The sequence below is a fragment of the Bidens hawaiensis genome, unplaced genomic scaffold (assembly GCF_021521415.1).
Source record: "Bidens hawaiensis isolate Kalapana, Puna unplaced genomic scaffold, B.hawaiensis_p1.1 tig00039020_1, whole genome shotgun sequence".
Taxonomy (NCBI): domain Eukaryota; kingdom Viridiplantae; phylum Streptophyta; class Magnoliopsida; order Asterales; family Asteraceae; genus Bidens; species Bidens hawaiensis.
In genome coordinates, this window is record NW_027496854.1 from 1 (window position 1) to 14,690 (window position 14,690).

The window sequence follows — 14,690 nt, forward strand, 5'->3', positions numbered from 1 at the left end:
CTTGAATCATGTGGCTCCTACGCTACCTCAACGCCGTCCCATTCAATATGTAGAGAGTTTAAGCAAGAGGATCTTTGCGCAATGTAGGTCGTCGAGTCCTCGTAGTAAACCGAGCTTCGTCCACGACATACTCCATTATTGGTTATTTGATAAACCCTGCTTATGTTGCTGCTCATGGTGATGAATTCCGGGACCCGGCACTGCAACAGGCTGATGTTCCTCAACCACCACCTGTGGTACAGGAAGCATTACCTGCTGCTCCTGTTGTGTCACCGGAGGACAGGTAGATCTTGAAGCTGCTTTCGGTGCTAAGGTTCTTTGATATGGAGCGAGTTGATCCTGCTGCAAGATTCAAGTCTCAGTAACGAGGTTTCTGCTGTAAATGTTCGGATGGTAGCTACGTCTTAGCTGATTCTGAGAGACCGACTCTGACTCCTCAGCTGATGATATTGCTGAAGCACGACAGATTCTGGTCACCCAGGAAAGAATCATGGAAAAAGAAAGAAAGACTCAGATGATAGTGAATCTGATTTTGAGGAGGAGTTAGACCGGTTGATACGTCGTTCGAAAAGGGTGAGAACCGTGAGGGTTCGGAGCTGGTGAAAGCTCGAGGGTGGTAATTTTTTCTCCACCCGCGTTATCTGGTATGACTATGGTTCCTGCGTCGATGAATGTGACAGGACCGATCATCTCAAGTGCTCCCGTGATAACTACATCATCATCATTTGGCACTCCACCTACCACGTTTCAATTTTCGCTCCTGAGATAGTTTCTTTGCCACCTCCTACTCTACTCCATCGAGAGGTCGTTGCAAGATTTGTTGAGTCGACATTAGTGGCTACTGCGTGTTATCTGTGACAATACCACCGCGCGTTACTTTTCAGCCTGCTTCGGATATTCCAGCAGTCTGGAATTCCTCCACCGTATGCGCAAGACGTTTCTCTTATGCCGTTTGATTTTGATGCTACCTTATCTGATTCTGAAAGGATAGCGGCTCTTGAAAGGGTGGTGGCTGAACAATCAAGAATCAATCTTATCCAGACTCAAGCTATTCAACGCCTTGTTGCCGGAAAATTAGAACCAATCGCCCTCCTGGTTGAGCACGGTAAACTTTTTGATTCTTTAAAACAGTTCTTAGCATCTCAGGGGGAGACGAGCTACAAGGCGATGAGTTGAGGACAAAGAAAAGTCATGACAGAGACGATGATCCCAATGCATCGAAAGGTACAAGTGGTGAGTTGCCAAGAACTGACCAAACTCTTGGGACTTCCACATCTCAGGAAAGTCAACTGGGTGCAGCAGGTGGCCAAGGGGGTGAAGATGTTGTGGTGGTGGATGATGATGAAATGGTGGATGATGATGTTGTGGGTGATGATGATGTGTTACCAGTTGAGGAGACTGATAAGATAGGTGCTGAGATTGTGGTTGATAGTGAGATTGAAGAGGGAGAGATTGTGGATGACAGTGTTGAACACGATATCCCAGAAGTTGATAAGGCAAATGTGGGTCAAGCTTTGGAAAGTGAGTCTGAATGGGAAGAGCAGCCGAGATGGAAAGGAGGTTATGCTCAGTGGTTTGTGAAGACAAAGAAACCAGCGGTTCCAACCATGTTCAAGAAGAGTTACAACATCAAAGGGTATGCTGAATCGAAGAAGGGTAGTATATGCTGGTTGTATGATGAGCAGTTGAGATTATTTGTGATTAAACGTTTTGATGGGATTCAGTATTTTAAGAGGTTGTTGAGATCTTTGAATACATTGCCTGAGTGTGAGGTGAAGGATTTGGCTAAGTTGGGGTTGATTAATAGAAGTGATGATATATGGCCAGAATTATTGGAAGATTGTGTGGAAAGAAAGTATAAAAGAAAAAAGTTTGAGTTGTTAAAGCCGCAGAAAAGAAGCTCGTTGAAGATAAGGAAAGAGGAGCGTGCCGATGGCAAACCTTGGATGTAATGAAGTATAAGCCGATCCGGTGTTTGAAAGAAGTGCCGATGAAACCAATGCCCAAGGATGTTTTAAAGAATCTTAAATGGTGGTACGTTGATAGTCAAACAGCTTGAAGCGGTTATGGAGGATGAAGATGAACAAGAAGTTCTGAGAGTGTATGATCCCATGCACTTGGTAATTTTATCTCAAGCTGACTTGCAGGTGCTAAACGAGAAAAAAGATTCTATATTCCTGCATGGAAAGATGAAGCCAAGAAATATCAGAGAGTTGTGTCTGTGTGTGTCAGAGAAGGCGTTCATGCTTGAAGACGTGTGACATCAGATTTTTGGGATTACAAAACACGTGATTGAAGATAGAGATATGAAGCTACTGTCAAGGGGGAGTCTGTTGGTGCATAATGTCAGTAGTTTAGTATCCAGTGATTTGTATGTGTGCTGTAATCGTGTTAGATTGTCGTGTTGTGTTTAGATAAGTTGTCACACAATTTCGCCTAACATGTTAGGCGAAGTTGTCGAGGTGATTTAACCTCAACTTCGGCTTGTCTGGAAAAGAATTCAAGAACGTGTTTTTGTGATTTGTGATATCACGTGTTAAGGGTTGCAATACAACGTGTTTTATTAGTATTGTAACGTGTGTTTGCGTATTGTCTCAACGTTTAATATATCTTACGCTCGTATCGTAATACTTGGGGATTCCGCACCCTCGTGTTACGAGATACTCCTGTGTAGATCCGGCTGGAACCTACATATACATAGATCAGATCTGTGTTAGAGATTAACGAGTTCAAATAGTACGCCTTTTCTAGATCAACGAACACTATATGCAGATCACGCTTCTTCTCCCTACACTTTTCCATAAGTCTTCTCAGAATGTGTATTGCCTCCGTAGCTGATCGCCCGGGCATGAATCCAAATTGGTTAACCGTAACCTAAGTTTCCCGACTAATTCTAACCTCAATAACTTTTTCCCATACCTTCATAGTATGACTTAATAGCTTTGTAAATTGTAGTTCCCACAACATTGGATTCTCCTTTGTTCTTGTAGATAGGGACCACAATGCTGCTCCGCCACTGATCTAGCATTCTACATGTTTTTGCCACACCCCAACCTAAGGTGAAAAGTCGGGGCGCGAATTGATTGTTCACAGCTCACAAGGCACTATCATGTAAAATTTAAAGGTGAAAATATGTATTAATTTAAATTAAATAATCCAAACAACCAAACTACATAATTTTTAAAATGCAAGCAAACAAATTTAAATTCAAATTTAATATAAGTCTTGATAAATTCTTCTAACATAAATCATCACTAAGTTCTTCACCAACTTTCAATAAATTCAAACGAAAACCTGCATATGCGTATGAAATAAAGTAGATTGTCAACATAAGTTTGGGTAAGTAAAACATAAGCCATTTAAATATAATATAATATAAAAATCAAAACTACCCTTTGTGAGATAAACAATTAAGCCATTAAGCAAATAATGAGTGTTGATAAAACCATTGCCTTGCGAAGTAGGCTTTAGCTACTACGCCGGTTGTATGATCATAATATTAATGTTAATATGATGGACCTTGTTGGTCTATAATTGATGGTTTGTACTTAGTTAAGCTTGGTTTTGGGTTTTGTATGTAAACCGAGATCCTTATGGATCTCAGTGGGCTTTGGGATCTTGTTGGGCTAGTATGTTGGCTATCCTATATATAGATATCTTTGTATAGGGTTTCGTTGGTTGTAAAGTTGTTGGTTTTGGTCGTTCAGTATTATTATTGTATGAGTATTGTAAGCAACGTGCTTAAGCACCAGACGTTAATAAGAATTTTGAAGCATTTCTTGGTGTTCTTCGTGTTCTTACTTCTTGTGTTGGATTTCCGCACCAACATCAAGATTAGTTGATATCATATTGAAAATTCCTCCACGGGACTTACAATTGGTATCAGAGCTTTAGACCTTTTCAGGCTAGTTATTGTGATATCAACGGATTCAAGGTATAAAGGTTTGATGGCTTGGTTTTTTTTCTGGCATGAATCAAATCGGAGAAGAAGGAATCTGTTGACTTGGTCAAGGATTTCTTTTTACTTGGAAACAATTTGAATCCCATAAAGTCAGGGATTTAGTTGTTACCAAAATAAGATCATAAAAACGAGTTTTTCTTGGGAGTTTTTGGCTGTGATCTTTAGTTTTCGGCCATTAAACATAGTTCTCTGCTCAGTTTAAGAGATTTCGGCCAAAATCAAGAGATCTCGGCAAACTTTTGATCGTTTTCGGCCAGATTTGAGGGTTCTGTGTTCAACAATACTGGTTCTCGGTCAGAATCTTCAGTTCTAGGTCAAATTCAAAAGTTCTCGGTCAGCTCTTGTGGTTCTCGGTTTACTTCTATAGATCTCGGTCATAGATATTTGGGTCTAATCAATAATTTTTGTTCCTGGTGTGTTGTTCTTATTGGATATTTGGACTTAGACTATTTTTGGACTGATTAAGTTTAATGGATCAATTAACTAATGGCAATGTGTCATCAAATGCCTCACTCCATCAAGAACTGGATTCCATAATGGGGACCACTACCCGCGTGCCCCGCATGCTATCTCATGAGGGGTTTAGCGAGTGGAAGTTTCGTTTCGAGAAGTATGCTAAGATGAAAGATGCTAAAATATCGAGAAGCATAGTCAGAGGCCCCCAAGTCATCACTTACCAACATGAGAACTCTACTGAAGTTTCTGTGAAGCCTATTGCAATGTATGACGATGATGATTTTGCTAAAGTAGAAGAGGACGAAAAGGCACTTTCAACTCTAACTATGGCACTCTCACCTGAGATTTCCCTGGGTTTAAGAGAATTACAATCCGCTAAGGCACTGTGTGAAGCACTGATTCAGGTATATAAAGGAAATGAAGACATAAAGAGGAGTCGTCAAGATCTACTGCGACAAAAATTTAATATGCTCAATCATGTTCTGGGAGAATCGTTAGAAACTCAGCTTCAGAGGTTCATCGCCCTCGTGATAGAGATGAGATCTGTGAGCATCTATCTAGCAACTGCTGAAATAAACAGTAAATTGGTGAATTCATTGCCTAGTTGGGATATGAATGTTGCAGTCATCAAAAAGACAAAAGATCTCAACAGGTTGTCATTGTTCGAGATGATGGCTATCATTAAGGCATGTGACATAGATGACAAAAAACGAGCTATAAACCACGCAAACTCCTACAGTGCAGCTAGTTACAATGTTTTTACCAATAATGCACTCATCTCTCAAGACAGCTTGTCAATGTTCAAGACTACTAAGGGGAAACAACAAATTTCACCTCAAAGAAACTTTCAAATGTTTAAATCCACCCAGAGTCCTTCATCCTTAGCCTCACCACAACCAGCTCTAGTATTTTTCACGTATGCTCAATCTCCTGTGGCTAATGTTAAACTGTAGGTCCCTCCGGGGCGTCGCTGATCGATACGAGATCCGCAAGAGGTCTAGGAGTGCGGAATCCTCCTAGACTCGTTTAATGGTGTAGAAGACGAAGAACACAATTACACACATACAAACACACGAACAAACACAAGAACGGGATAAACAAATCTGCAGATCTTTTATATAATAATCATAACTCGTTACATACCAAAGACGAAAACAAATGACGGCCGACCCGAGGTGAGCTCTACCTCGGGCCGTCCCACACGACTCTCCCTCTCTGTTTCTCTCTAGACAATTAAACTGATCACAAAACACTCTGACTTTCTGGATTTCCAACTCTAAACAAGACACACCTATATATAGATACACAACTTCGCGGGCTTGGGCTTGGGCCTGTAGGCGAAGTTGTTATAACTTCGCCTAAGGCGAAGTTGTTACAACTTCGCCTATGGCGAAGTTGTTATAACTTCGCCTATGGCGAAGTTGTTCTAACTTCGTACTTCGTTTCTGCTGAACAGAATTGTATTACGACGGTCACAAAATGCACCAACAGACTCCCCTTTGACCGTTGCTCACAATTCTAACAAACACAAAAATCATTTGTTACAAAACATGCACCAACAGACTCCCTCTTAACTGATGATCTTCTGTTTGCTCTTCAACCAGCCGTGTCTGAAACTGTCTTGTAGCTTCACAAATCTACCAATCACCCAGCGTCTTCCATATCAGATCTCCCCTTCAGTGTAAGCTTCTCCGACTATATAGATTGAGGTCTTTGAAATGCATGCATCCCCGTGCCTAATTGATCATCTCAACCAATCACGTGAGTCCTTCTGACTTCACAACACGTGAAGTTCTTCTTACTTCAACAACACGTGAAGTTGGGCTCACTCCACAACTTCACCAACACGTCGGCATACGATAAGGTTTAATCTTCAACTACTCAACATCAAGTGATCAATTTCATCACAAAACCACCTTGACAGAATCTAACACACATGACCATTAATTAATCCGAAGCATCTTCAATCACCAGGGATAACGATCAAGAACATAAACACTTTAATTCCCGATTAAATCCAACTTGTTCCAGAATTTTCACTTTAATAAATAAGCATCACGTTTCAGGATCCAATTCTCGAACGCCTTGAAAATAACATAAATAATATGCTCCGACCGCAATCCAGTAATGACAAAAACCTTCAGTTCAATTTGACTTTCTTCAGTTGGTCAACCTCGAACAACAACTATTTCATTGCCCACAAACACCCAAATATGTGTCAATATCCATTTTCAATCAATATCTCATTCACAACCTCAACTCCATATCCAGAGTTGACACGTATTTGTTCACACATAAGACCAAGAGATAACAAGTTTCACTCGTTGACGGAACAACGTCTTCGGTCTCACAATAATCGTGTACACCTTGCCATACAGACGAAAACTCCAAACAATTTTTTTTTTTTTTTAACTTCGCCTAATGTCAACTTCGCCAAAAAGTCAACTTCGCCTAAAAGTCAACTTCGCCCCTCCTTAACTTCGCCTGTCCATAACTTCGCCTGTCCATAACTTCGCCTAAACCCTAAAATTTAAGCGACAACTTCGCCTGAACCCCATAACTTCGCCTCGGCGGTTGTTCGGTCAAAAACGCATCAGAAACGTGCCAGAAACACCAAAACGCAGATCTCAAACCATAGCATAAGAGCCTAAGGCTCTGATACCACTTGTAGGTCCCCCCGGAGCGTCGCTGATCGATACGAGATCCGCACGAGGTCTAGGAGTGCGGAATCCTCCTAGACTCGTTTAATGGTGTAGAAGACGAAGAACACGATTACACACATACAAACACAAGAACGGGATAAACGAAACTGCAGATCTTTTATATAATAATCGAAACTCGTTACATACCAAACACGAAAACAAATGACGGCCGACCCGAGGTGAGCTCTACCTCGGGCCATCCCACACGACTCTCCCTCTCGGTTTCTCTCTAGACAATTAAACTGATCACAAAACACTCTGATTTTCTGGATTCCCAACTCTAAACAAGACACACCTATATATAGATACACAACTTCGCGGGCTTGGGCTTGGGCCTGTAGGCGAAGTTGTTATAACTTCGCCTAAGGCGAAGTTGTTCGCCTATGGCAGAACTTGTTACAACTTCGCCTATGGCGAAGTTGTTATAACTTCGCCTATGGCGAAGTTGTTCTAACTTCGTACTTCGTTTCTGCTGAACATAATTGTATAGCGACGGTCACAAAATGCACCAACATAAACCCCAATCATCCGGTGTTACTCCTGTTCAGAACTCTAGTAAGATTCCCGCTATTCCAAAGGAAACCCAAGAGAATATTGCTCTAATGGCGGGATTCATGAATTGCTACAACACATTCCTTGCTGGAGATTTGGTTCAACCTGTGGTTGCTGCTGAACTTGATCATATTCATCCAGATGATGTAGAGGAAATGGATATCTCTTGGCAAATTGCGATGGCAGTGTTTCGGGCCAAGAAATTTACTAAGAGAACGGGAAGGAATAATTGGAATATGCCAAACAATCAGAAGGTGGGCTTTAACAAAGACACTTTAAGGTGTTACAATTGTCACGAGCTGGGTCATTTTGCTCATGAATGTACCAACCCATCAAAGGAAGGAAATACAGAAAGGGCATTGGTTCCAATGCGAAATACTAGAGAAGAAGTTGGAGGTAGCTCCGGAAATGGTGAAAGAGGATTGGTTGCTCAACAGTTCTCTTGGGTTGATTAGATGGCTGCTCTCAACAATAGCAACCAGACTGCTAATTTTGCTCATGTTGAAGACACTGAGGAAGATAATGCTGCTGAGGAACAAGTTAAGGAACTTCAATTCGCGTTCATGGCATTCACCTCTCCCAGATCATCTAAGGTAGGTTTCCAATCATGTTCTCAAGATTGTATTGATAAGATAAATTTGTATAAGCTTCAAAATGCTAACTTGCTTAGAGACTTGGAAACGGTAAAATCTGAAAACCATAAAATCAAGAAAAACGAGAAAGCTTACCTGGATAAAATGGGCTCAAAAGAAAGACTTTTCAAAACTGAAATCTGAATTTAGCCTGAAATGTTATCACCATCTAGATGCTAAAGAGAGAATTGTTTATTTAACTGCTAAACTGGAAGCCTATAAGTTAGAAATCTTAAATCTAACTAAAAAAAAGGGCTGAACTCGATTTTAGAAAATTTGATGGTTCCAGTAAAGTAGTTAACTCCATGATTGAAAATCAGTTATGGTGGAATGAGAATGAGGGAGAGGGTATAGGATATAGTCAGGTACCCCCACCATATAATCACAACTACACTAGTCTTCCTCTTACCAAAGAGTGGGAAAAAAAGGTTAAAGATATGAAATATGGTAAACCTGATAATACTAAGATGGTTGACTCAGTAAAAACCTCTGCGTCTACTTCAAGGGTGAACGATACTAATGTGTTTGCCTCATGTGCAGATGAAGTAATCATTAAGGATTGGACTGATGAGGATGATGACCCGGGTTTCAAATAATAAAGACATTAACTCAAATGTTTCTTTACATTTACCTATTTTGCATTCTGTTATTCTGATTGTTTGTGTGGGCTCTGGTTTTAAGAGCAAGGATTCTTGTGTGGTTGATTCTATTAAGACTTTGAATTCTAATAATGATGTTCTGAAAAATTCAAAAAATTCCAACAAGTATTCACCGCCTAAGTTTGTCAAAGAGGGATGCTCTAATGACAAACAAGGTGGTGAACATCATGCTAGGCAAGGTGGTCCACACAATCGGTCCAGACAAGGAGTTGCCCAAAATAAGTTCTATATTAAACGTCAAACTTGTTTTAATTGTGGCACTCCCGGTCACATTTCCAGAAATTGTCCATATCGTCCATATGTTCCTTATTATGGATTTTATCAAAGGAATATGCCTTACATGCCTCATAACACCTACAGGCACTATCAGGCTAATCCTTCTAATGATAACTGGAACAGAAAAAAATCTTGCAGGTTTAGTCCTCATGAGACCAAACCCAACATGTTTCGTAAAGAGGGTAGAAAAGGTGCTTCGGTTTCAAGAACAAACACGAATTCGAAACCGAAACCAGTGAAAAAGACAAAATCGTCTGGTTCTAACCCTCAAAAACCGTAGATTAAGTCACCTATTCATACATATAATGCTAAATCTTACAACGGTAGACATGAATGGTTGCCTAAATCTCTTGTAAAAGAGTCTTTAAACTAAGTGATAGATGATCAAAAGGACTTGTCATGGCAACCTGTGACAATCCTAGATGAGTCAGGATCACCCAGTCTAACTAATCTCGCACATCGTGCAGGAACAGCTATGGAGGAATATCATCAGACCTTGGTATGTTGATAGTGGCTGTTCGAGGGACATGACAGGAGACATTTCCCAGCTACATGACGTTCAAACCTTTAATGGTGGGTATGTGTCCTTTGCTGGAGGAGAAAAGGGGAAGATTACACAAAAGGGTACTGTAAGTAACTGTGTTTTAAAATTCGAATATGTTAATTTTGTTCCAGAGTTGAAACACAGTTTGTTGAGCGTGTCATAAATCTGTGACAAAGGGTTTTCAACTCACTTTACTAAGAAAGAGTGTTTGATTCTGAAACCTGGTATTATTATACCAGAAGACTGGATTCTTGTTCGATCACAAAGAAAAGATAATATTTATCTGATCGACATGAACAAAAATGTTCCTGATGAAATAACCTGTTTGGTTTCGAAAGTGTCAGATGATAATGCCATGCTTTGGTATCGTCGTCTTGGTCATGCAAATATGAAAAACCTGAACCGTCTTGCTAAAAATGGTTTGGTACGTGGTCTACCCGTTAAAGATTTTGTTACTATTGAAAAATGTGTGGCATGTGCTTTGGGGAAACATCATCGGAAAACTCATAAGCCAAAATTGATTAATACCATTCATCAGTTTTTCAATTGCTTCATATGGATCACTTTGGTCCGATTTATGTCTTGAGTCTTTCTCGCAGCTCTTATTGTCTCGTTATTACTGATGACTACTCACGTTTTACTTGGGTGTTTTTCTTGTCAAATAAAAGTGAAACTGCAGAACTGATCAAGAGATTCGTAGTACTTATGGAGACTCAGCTTAACCTGAAGTTGAAGGGCATTTGTTGCGAAAACGGTACGGAATTCAAGAATGCCTTGTTGAATCATTTTTTCTCAGAAAGAGGGGTGCTTCGTCAGTACAGCTCGGCTCACACACCGTAACAGAATTGTGTGGCTGAAAGGAGAAACATAACTCTTATCGAGGCGGCAAGGACCATGTTGTGTAACTCTAAATTGCCATTATTTTTCTAGGCTGAAGCTATAAATACGGCATGCTACGTTCAGAATCGGGTGATAATCAACAAGTCTCAAATGAAAACTCCATATGAGATTGTCTATGGTCATAAGCCCACCGTTGCACATTTCCGGGCATTTGGTTGCCCATGTACTCTACTGAATCTTGAGTCAACTCCGAAATTTTGGGCCAAAGCTGATGATTGTTACTTCGCCGGTCACGCTGGTCGTACCGCCTACAGAGTATACAATAAGGTAACCGAGCAGATTTTGGAGTCATATGATGTTCGTTGGTTGGAAGAAAACGAAACTGATGCTCGTGTTGGTCCTGACTGGCCGTTTGATTACAATGAACTTTTCAAACCGTTCAACATGCTTCCGGTTACCAACACAGAAATCTCAGGAGATGCTACTATAGACACTGAGAAAGAAGATCAGCATGCGGTGTTTCATATCTCTCCAATTCTGGATGATGATCTGATAGAACCACTTGATGCTACTCCGTCCATGCCTGTCAATCAAACATAAAAGGTTATTGCATCAGTGTCTTCACCAACTCCATCACAATATACTTCAACAGTTGTGGGGGAGAGTCATATTCGTCAAATTTGCGGGAGCACTCTGTTTCCCGATATCATTCCAAATGAATACGTGGCCAGTACTTCGTACTCATACAGTACGGCGGCCTCTGGGTGGAAGAATCCTCTCATTGAAGTAGATGAAAATTTATCAAACCTATCTCCTACCGGAGTTGTTCCCGAGCAACCGATTCCAACTAGAACTCAACGAAATCATCCAATAGAGAATGTAATAGGCCCTCTTGAAACAGGCGTGTCCACCATAAGTCAGACTGGACAAATAAACAGTTGCCTATTCTCTTGTTTTATCACTCAGATTGAGCCAAAGTCGGTGGAAATGGCTCTTCATGAACCAGGTTGGGTGGATACCATGCACGAATAGTTGAATCAGTTTGATAAATTGAAGGTATGGAGATTGGTTGATTTACCGGAAGGAAAGAAAGCGGGTGATACAAGATGGTTTTCCTTAAATAAGCAAGATGACTCGGAAGTTATTGTTAGAAACAAGGCACGGTTAGTGGTTCGTGGGTTTCGTCAAGTTGAAGGGTTAGATTACACTGAAGTCTATGCTCCCATGGCTAGACTTGAGGCCATCAAGATTTTTCTGGCTTATGCGTCACACATGGGTTTCACAGTATATCAGATGGATGTTAAGACCGCGTTTCTGTATGTCGAGGTTAAAGAAGAGATTTACGTGGATTAGCCACCGGGTTTTGTAAATTCCATGAATCCCAATCATGTCTACAAGTTAGATAAAGCGTTGTATGGGCTTCATCAGGCTCCTCGAGCGTGGTATGCTACGCTGACAGCTCATCTTCTGGGTCATGGTTATAAACGAGGACTATTGATCAAACTCTGTTCCTTAAAATTGTCGGGAAAGATTTGATTCTAGTTCAAATTTATGTGGATGACATTATCTTTGGATCCACCAGTGCTGAGTCGTGTGCATAATTTGAAGAAGTAATGAAGAAAAGATTTTAGATGAGCTCGTTGGGAGAAATGACAACGTTGCTGGGGTTGTAGGTTCGTCAGAGCTCGACGGGAATTTTGCTGCAACAAGGGAAATATGTTGAAGATATGCTTGCAAAGTTTGAGATTCATGATTCCAAGAGTGCTACCACTCCTATGGTGGAAAGTCCACTCCTGACGTTTAATCCGGAAGGGAGTTCCGTATATCAAACGTACTATCGATCGATGATCGGATCCCGGATGTATCTCACCGCTAGTCAACCTGACATCATGTTCGTTGTCTGCTAGTGTGCTCGCTTCCAGGCTAACCCTAAACTCTCTCATTTAACTGTTGTTAAACGTATTTTTAGATATCTGAAGAGATAACCGAAGTTAGGTCTTTGGTATCCCAAAAACTCAGATTTTGATTTATATGCTTTTGCTGATATCAATTATGGTGGAGATGACATTGACAGGAAATCCACATCTGCTGGCTGCCAGTTTTTGGGTGATCGTCTTATCTCATGGCAATGCAAGAAACAACAAGCAGTATCCACGTCAACCGCCGAGGCTGAATATGTTGCTGCATCAGCTTGTTGCTCACATGTTATCTGGATGCAAAACCAACTGCTGGATTACGATTTGGAATTTCTTGACACCCCTATCTTTTGTGATAACGATGCTGCCATTGCAATTGTTAAGAATCCGGTTCAACACTCTAGAACCAAGCACATCGACATTAAAATTCATTTTATTCGCGCTTGTTACGACCGAAAATTGATTCATCTTGAACAAGTTCACACTGATAATAATGTGGCGGATTATTTACAAAACCGGTCGGAACAACCAAATTTAATGTGCTTGTGAGTTTTTTTAAAATGCTTTGTTTTGAGGATTGAGTCTTTTTGAGAATAAATTTGTACATATTTTTGAATTTGCACAAATTTAGGGGGAGAAAATTAAAAAAATAAATAAATCAAAGAGTGTGTGTGTGTTTGTTATTAAAAAAATATATTTTTATTTAATTGTGTATTTCAAGATTCACTCTCGCTTAAAATTATGCCGGTTGCTCAAGTCTGAAGGACATATACTTGTATATGTTTGGTTCGGTAATCTACTCGTAAGTTCACATGATAGCTATTTACCTAAAGACTGAAAGCATCTGGGGCGATTGTGTTGTGTTTTGTGTTTTGAATTCTTTCACTTAAAATTATGTTGGTATTCTAAGTTGGAGGGACATGTATTCTCATATGTGTTTGGACCTGTTAACCACTCGTGGTCATACGTGATAGCCATTTACCTGAAATGAAGAGTGACCCGGGTAACTGAGTTCTTAACATATGTGTCTTCTGTAACCCTCAGGTAAATAATATGACTATTCAGTTAACAGCTTTTTGAAGCCTCAAAATATTTTTAAATGAAAATTGATCCAACCCTTGGAAAATGATAGAAAAATTGTTTTTGCGTGCATAACGGGTGAAGTTATTAAGCTTAAAAGGCTCTAGAACAGTTATTGATTTGTATGGTAGCTTTCCATGATGCGTAAAAGTAGAAGTGATATAAACTAATTATGTTGAACTTACTGTGGAGAGTCATTTTGAAGAAATGTGCATGTCTTCATATACATCTCATCGAATGATAGGCAGAAAAGCAATTACCCAGTCATACGAACCCGTTAGTGTCTTGATCACCAAAAATATTGTGTTGTCTTACTGTAGTGATCCAGATTCGGGACTTACCGTGCTTGTTGTAATTATTATTAAAAAAAAAGCGTTCAGTAGTTAAGTACGTGTGTATCCTGTGCTGTTATCTTTCAATAAGCTTAAAGTTCAAAGTTTTATCGCTTCCAAAATTTTTGATCAAGCACTAGGGGGTTGGAGTCAAATTGGGGTAATCTGGGGAAAGCCAAATACGCTTTGAGAAGAGATAATAGGCATCAGAGGTCCATAAGTGATGTCCATCTAAGCTTTATGCTTAACTCAACCTAATCAATATCACTGACGCAAGGAAAATCATGCTAAGTTTATATACTTGCTGTCAACCTATCTCTTTATGTCATAATAATGCTAAACATGAATCTTTGTGACAGCATCTTAAACCATAAGATTCCATGTTCGGATCTTTTCATAAAGGCGGCATTTTTATCAAAAACTGAAATTTGATCCCAAAAATTTTACTAAATTACAAGAAGACCGGTGTTTCATGTTATTTTTGTTTACTTTTATTATTTTGTTTTTCTATCTTGCTTAAATTTTGTTTATTAAAATTACAAGAATACTCTCCTCGAAACAAGTTCTTTAAACATGCTATTTTTTATGTGGTTATAACCTTTTGGGCTTTGAGTTTAGTTGCTGGTTATTTAATAATCTGGTTCTGGGCTATGCTTCGGGTTGGGCTCGTCTGGTTGGGCCTATCTGGTTCTCGGCCCACTAGGTTTGGGATATTTAAAGATTTTGGATCTGCATTATTG